The sequence below is a fragment of the Oncorhynchus nerka genome, linkage group LG2 (genome assembly GCF_034236695.1).
Source record: "Oncorhynchus nerka isolate Pitt River linkage group LG2, Oner_Uvic_2.0, whole genome shotgun sequence".
Lineage (NCBI taxonomy): Eukaryota > Metazoa > Chordata > Actinopteri > Salmoniformes > Salmonidae > Oncorhynchus > Oncorhynchus nerka.
The window spans coordinates 29032680-29039918 of record NC_088397.1 but is presented as its reverse complement, the minus strand read 5'-3'; the positions used below and the strand labels follow the sequence as shown (position 1 = coordinate 29039918).

The 7239-nt window shown below is 42.2% G+C and overlaps 1 protein-coding gene across 3 annotated transcripts in view; it reads left to right on the top strand.

The window, feature by feature from the left end:
- The first annotated feature begins 3313 nt into the window (after positions 1-3313).
- Positions 3314-7239, top strand: part of LOC115133971 (signal transducer and activator of transcription 1-alpha/beta-like) — a 34625-nt gene continuing 30699 nt past the window's right edge. For 2 of the 3 annotated variants that reach the window (XM_029667445.2, XM_029667455.2), the window contains exon 1: positions 3314-3497. The gene's annotated coding sequence lies outside the window, so the exon portion shown is untranslated. The remainder of the gene's footprint in view (positions 3498-7239) is intronic. The other variant, XM_029667464.2, reaches the window with a different exon arrangement.

The following is a 7239-nucleotide window of genomic DNA, read 5'->3' as shown; positions in this document are numbered from 1 at the left end:
AGTGATATATTTGCAGATGAGGATGTGCAAGTAGAAATACTGGTGTGCAAAAGAGCAGGAAAACAAAAACAAATATGGGGATGAGGTAGGTATTTGGTTGGATAGGCTATTTACAGATGGGCTGTGTACAGCTGCAGCGATCGGTAAGCTGCTCTGACAGCTGATGCTTAAAGTTAGAGAGGGAGATATAAGTCTCCAGCTTCAGTGATTTTTGCAATTCGTTCTAGTCATTGGCAGCAGAGAAGTAGAAGGAAAGGCGGCGAAATAAGGTGTTGGCTTTGGGGATGACCAGTGAAATATACCTGCTGGAGCGAGTGCTACAGGTGGGTATTGCTATGGTGACCAGTGAGCTGAGATAAGGTGGAGATTTACCTAGCAAAGACTTATAGATGACCTGGAGCCAGTGGGATTGGCGACGAATATGTAGCGAGGACCAGCCAACGAGAGCGTACAGGTCGCACTGGTGGGTAGTATATGGGGCTTTGGTGACAAAATGGATGGCACTGTGATTGACTGCATCCAATTTGCTGAGTCGAGTGTTGGAGGCTATTTTGTAAATGACATCGCATAAGTCAAGGATCGGTAGGATAGTCAGTTTTACGAGAGTATGTTTGGCAGCATGAGTGAAGAAGGATTTCTTGCGAAACAGGAAGCTGATTCTAGATTTAACTTTGGATTGAAGATGCTTAATGTGAGTCTGGAAGGAGAGTTTACAGTCTAGCCAGACACCTAGGTATTTACAGTTGTCCACATATTCTGAGTCAGAACCGTCCAGAGTAGTGATGCTAGTCAGGCGGGCGGGTGCGGGCAGCGATCGGTTGAAAAGCATGCATTTCGTTTTTACTAGCATTTAAGAGCAGTTGGAGGCCACAGAAGGAGCGTTGTATGGCGTCGAAGCTCATTTTGAGGTTTGTTAACACAGTGTCCAAAGAAGGGACAGATCTATACAGAATGGTGTTGTCTGCATAGAGGTGGAACAAATAATCACCCGCAGCAAGAGCGGCATCATTGATATATGCAGAGAAGAGTCAGCCCGAGAATTGAACCCTGTGGAACCCCCATAGAGACTTATCGATGTATCGATTTATCGATGGCGGTTATGATATTGTTTAGGACCTTGGTGCACCCGTGACCAGCTCGGAAACCAGATTGCATAGCAGAGAAGGTACGGTGGGATTCAAAATGGTAGGTGATCTGTTTGTTCACTTGGCTTTCGAAGACTACAGAAAGGTAGGGCAGGATGGATATAGGTCTGTAACAGTTTGGGTCTAGAGTGTCTCCCCCTTTGAAGAGGGGGATGACCGCGGCCACTTTCCAATCTTTAGGAATCTCAGATGATACGAAAGAGAGGTTGAACAGACTAGTAATAGGGTGCAACTCCTATCTTAATAGGGTGTCTGGCCACCACGAGCTACCAGAACCGCTTCAATGCGCCTTGGCATATATTCTACAAGTGGACCTAAACCATAACAGGAAGATGCACCCCACACCAAAACAAATACTTTCTATCCCTCGTTTACTTAAGTGTTTCCTTTATTTTGGCAGTTACGTGTATTCCTACAGTTGCAATTCGGGAAGCATGCTAGCCTAATATAGAACTGCTTGTTGCATTGACATATAGAAGGGTTTTTGATCCTCTTACCATGGCAATTTGACTGTTAAACTCATGGGTACGCTAGCAATGGCTGCCAGTCCTGACTTGAATGGGAATTGTCATCTATGGATTATATTTATATGGTTTGTTGCCGCTGTCAGATTGCCTTTTACAAATTTCTAAATACAATTAAGGAAAAAACTTAGTTAGGAAAGCAAACGCAAACTGCTAAAAATAGAAAACTAATTTGTCTGTAGAACCAATATACATTATTATTATCAAACAAATCCCAATTTTGACTGAACAGCAGCACTGTTTTTCAAAGTATAGGCCTACTTACAGTATCTTCATCATTGGGTGAGTCAGTGTGCCACTTGAAAGTTTATTTAGTAGCCTACTCTAACCTATAATATACATTGAACAAAAATATAAACAGAACGTCGCATTTTTCATGAGCTGAAATAAAAATCACAGAAACTGTCCATACATTTTCCCAAAAATTTCTCTCAAATTTTGTGCACAAATATGTATACATCCCTGTTAGAGAGCATTTCTCCTTTGCCAATATAATCCATCCACCTGACAGGTGTGGCATATCAAAAAGCTGATTAAACAGCATGCTCATTACACAGATGCACCCTGTGTTGGGGACAATAAATGGCCACTCTAAAATGTGCAGTTTTGTCACCCAACACAATGCCATAGATTTCTCAAATTTTGAGGGATTGTGCAATTGGCATGTTGACTAAAGGAAGAGCTGTTGCCAGATAATTGGATGTTAATTTCTCTATCACAAGCCACCTCCAATGTCGTTTTAGAGAATTTGGCAGTACATCCAACTGGCCTCACAACCGCAGACCATGTGTAACCATGCCAGCCCAGGACCTCCACATCTGGCTTCTTCACCTGCCGAATTGTCTGAGGAAGGGTTTCTGTCATTAATAAATCCCTTTTGTGTGGAAAAACTCATTCTGATTGGCTGGGCCTGGCACCCTAGGAGGTGGACGGCTCCCTGTCCTACCCATGGCTGCGCCCCTCCCTGCCCAATCATGTGAAATCCATAGATTAGGGACTGATTTATTTATTTATTTAAATTGACAGATTTCGTTCTATGAACTGTAACTCAGTAAAATCTTTGAAAAGGTTGCATTTATATTTTTGTTCAGTATATATATTTCCTCCTAATATTGTACAATATGTGTTCTCGCTTCATTGGGTTGGGCTATTCTTTGAATTCAGACCAGATCGTTTTTATTGATCTCAGTTCGTCAGTGTCAAAGTAGCCACTCAGTTATATATTATATGTATGTATATATGATTTATAAATCATTTTTAGCAGAGGCTCTAGCTACTTTCACTTTCCCTGAAAACACGAGGTAAACACTTGGCTGTTCTGATGGGTGTTCACCCTTATGCTTCTGAACGGCAGCAGATAATACAGTATTTGCTTTGCTCATGTTTGGGGTAGATTTGCGACGCGTCAACAAATACAAACACGTAATCTATCATTAATTACAGTTTATGAAAACTTAATTGAACCATTGTCTTATCCACGAAAATACTTCAAATGGACGGCGAAGGATATCATGGGAGGTTGACTATCTGTTGGAACAGCCCAGTCCGGATATGTCTGGAAGCAAACTGTGCGTCTTGATTGGCTATCGAAAAACGTTCTGAGTGACCCTGATAAAATCCGAAACTTCTATTGGATAAGACATTCTTCCGCATGTGGGCGTCATCATCAGATTTACGCAACAGATAGAAGCATAAGATTAGTTTTAAAAATCTATATATTTGGTTATGCTGTTTGATGTTGTGAATACTTTGCAGCGATCTGCAACAACAAACCATACTTTATTCAAGTCTTTCGTTCGTGATTTGTTGTCCATAGTCAAAGTAAAAGGTAAGGCGATCTATCATTTATAACAGTGCTGATGACAGTCTCTATACCAGCTCATTAGAAAGGAGAAGGAAATTGGTGTAGCCAGACCTCACTTTCTTGCCCTACCCTCGCTTAATCCAGTTGACTCTCCAATAGAGATAATGTGTTGCTTGTTAACAAGGTCAAAGAGGTATCTTTCAGAGTGATCTATAAGTAGTACCCTGCGAATCATTACCTGAAGAAACTCAAAAAAGACATTAACATTGATTGTACTTTTGTTTGTTATGGGATAATGTGCTGCTCGGTTTCCTTAACCATAATAAAGATAAAGAAAAACTATTTTACCTCATCAATCTAATTGTGCTAATGGAAAATGTTCATATTCATAAATGTAAATTCACTAATAAAAAAACACTCTTCCGTGTTTTTTATAAGGACTGCGAGCAATATATTAACACCATTCTACATTATTCTAATAAGAAAGCTGTTAAAACAATCAATTTGTGTGTTTCTTATAAAGTCTTTGTATAATCTGTAATTTGTTGTACCCCCTAGCATATGTTATCATGTCTATTTATGTACTTATTGTATGTATACAGACTTTTCTACATTGGTAATAAAATAACAAATAAAATAATTATATATATATATATATATCTTTTAAAAAAGAGGAGGAAATTAACTAGTTCAAAGCACTTGCAATCTGTTTGGAAACGGGGAAGGACGTTTTGTGTTGAGATGGGAAATTAGGTGGTGGTCCGAAAGCTGAAAAACGTGAAGTTGATCGATCCCCGTCGAGGGAAGAGTGGAAGTTTTGTATATGATGGTAAAACATGCTTATGATGACTATAAGGTGTGTTGGCACCTTCAATTCTTGCACATTTTCGCATTACATTTTTATTTATTTCAACAGTCTGCGCATGCAAATTTCCCGAACTGCTAAACTTGGAACCAATCACAACTCCCGTACATACCCCTCGTGATGAAGGCAGCCAATGGCCTGCTTCTATCTTCGACGTAAACACAGCCTCTTGTGAAAACACAATCTGCTGCCTGGAACAGATATAGCTATCTCCCATTGACTGAAATAAGATAAATACACTAAATCACCAAAGTATGTGGATACCACTTCAAATTAGTGGTTTCGGATACATGCAATCTCCATAGACAAACATTGGCTGTAGAATGGCCTTACTATAGTGAAGAGCTCAGTGACTTTGAACGTGGCACCATCATAGGATCCCACCTTTTGATGTGTCGTGACAGTTACCGAGGTAAAGACAGATTCAGGTTGGATATCCGACTGATATTCGCCTGTAGTTTTCCTTACGTAAACCAACAGCAGTTGGGAACCGTCAACATAGTGACAAATCAAAATGTTCAAATTTCAATAGCTCTTTAACTGTTACTCCTAAAACGTTCAAAACTGGTTCTAGCTAACCCGATGTTATAGACACACATTGCACACCCTTGCACTATTTTCAATGATTCATTTTAATTTTGGAATGTCAATAGCACCTTGGTCATGTGACCTACTGACTTCAAATAAGGTTCAGAATGTACACTCAGTGGGCCTACACATTGCACACCCTTTAGTTTGTACATTTTCATCTCACGCAATTTTACATGAATTTTCAATGTTTCTAATTTCAATAGCTCCTTTGTCATGTGACCTACTGACTTCAAACAAGGTACAGAATGTCCACTGACTGCCCTTCTATTCTACCCTGGAACGGGTTCATCCCAAGAGAGGGGCCCAAGCCCTGGAAAGCGTTGCGGGTTCCAGCGGGGTCCGGTGAGCTCTCGCTGGCCCCTGAAAATCTGGGGGAAGAGGGTGTAAATCTCACGCCGGGCCGTACCCATATCCGCGGCAGGTCTCAAAGGTGAACAGCCTTTGGCATGTTATATCACCGTAATTGGCAAGTCAGATCTGTAACTTCGGGATAAGGATTGTCTCTAAGGGCTGGGTCGGTCAGGCTGGGGTCCGAAGCTGGGCTGGGCTCGAGCCGCAGCTGGGGAAGCATTCCATCCGTTGCCCTCCTCTCGCCACCGTTGGAAGTTCATTGTGCGGACCATCTTGCGGTCTCTCATGCGTGGTCTTGCAAGGGGCTGCGTGCAGGGGTTCGTTGGGGTGGTGTCCTTCTTGCGGGGGTTCGCTGGGCCCTTCTCGCGGATCGCCCCAGCTACGGCACTGACTTAGAACTGGTGCGGACCAGGGGAATCCGATTGTTGACGCGATGTGATTTCTGCGTAGTGCTCTGAATGTCAAAGTGAAGAAATTCAATGAAGCGTGGGTAAACGGCGGGAGTAACTATGACTCTCTTAAGGAGTCCTTAGCCCAGGACATTAGGGGTCCTTGCTTCCCAAAATAATGGGAAGTCGTATACAGGTGACCCCAAACCCTACATTGTGTCACCTGCTTGCAGGTGGCCCTAACATAGCAACAAACTGGAGCAAAACGTGCCTTCAGGTCGAACGAAACCCTGAGAGTTAATGCCTCAGATAGGTTAGATAAATCATCTTCAGGATAGGTTTCCCCCCCGCGGGACGGTTGAGTTAACGTAGGCTAATGTGATTAGCATGTTGTAAGAAACAAAAAACTATCCCAGGACATAGACTTATCTGATATGGGCAGAAAGCTTAAATTCTTGTTCATCTTACTGCACTGTCCAATTTACAGTAGCTATTACAGTGAAAGAATACCATGCTATTGTTTGAGGAGAGTGTACAATTGTGAACTTGAAAATGTATGAATAAACCAATTAGGCACATTTGGGGAGTCTTGATACATTTTGAATAGATGTGCAATAGTTCATTGGCTCACGCTAAAATTTTGCAAATACAGTGGTGTCATCTAGTAGCCAAAGTCTAAATTGCGCCTGGGCTAGAATACTTCATTATGGCCTTTCTCTTGCATTTCAAAGATGATGGTACAATAAAATGGTTGGATTTTTCTTTTGTATTATCTTTTACCAGATCTAATGTGTTATATTCTCCTACATTCCTTTCACATTTCCACTAACCTCAAAGTGTTTCCTTTCAAATGGTATCAAGAATATGCATATCCTTACTTCAGGTCCTAAGCTACAGGCAGTTAGATTTGGGTACGTCATTTTAGGCGAAAATTGAAAAAAAAGGGCAGATCCTTAATTATTTTAAGACAGGGGAGGTAAAGGAAGACTGCAAAGTCAGATGCATAACTTCGGGATAAATAGTACCGTAGCCCTTGGAGGGCTCTTCCAACCCTTACTCTGTGTGTCACCTGTTTGAGGGAGTCTCTCCAATGGCTAGGAGACAGACTGTCTCTAGCATGTTAGCACAGGGAGGTAAGGGAGATAACGAGGTAGCCCTCTAGCAGGGCTCTTCCAATCCCTCCCTGTATGTCACCTGTTTTCAGGTGTCGCTAACGATGCAAACCAAACGGGAGTTACTTCGGTACTAGTCCGTACGCAAAGAGAGTCCTGCAGATGGTGACGGCTGTTGATCGTTTACGGAAGGTGGAAGTCGGTCCTGGAATATGGGGCTTTCTGGCAAGCATGAAAATGTGAGGGCGGTTCCACCAGGCTCAATGTTTTGCTACGGGGCTCTTGTAAACGAATCCTGACCTTGACAGGAAGCCAATCAGAGAATGATGGCTCGAATGCATCCCTGGCTTTGGCTGGGAGGGGGGAGTTAAGTCCTGGGAGGTGGCTAATGAAAGTGTATTACTGGCGTCAGTCTGATCACAGAGCGGCTGTGGTGAAACGATTAAAGATACTTGGCT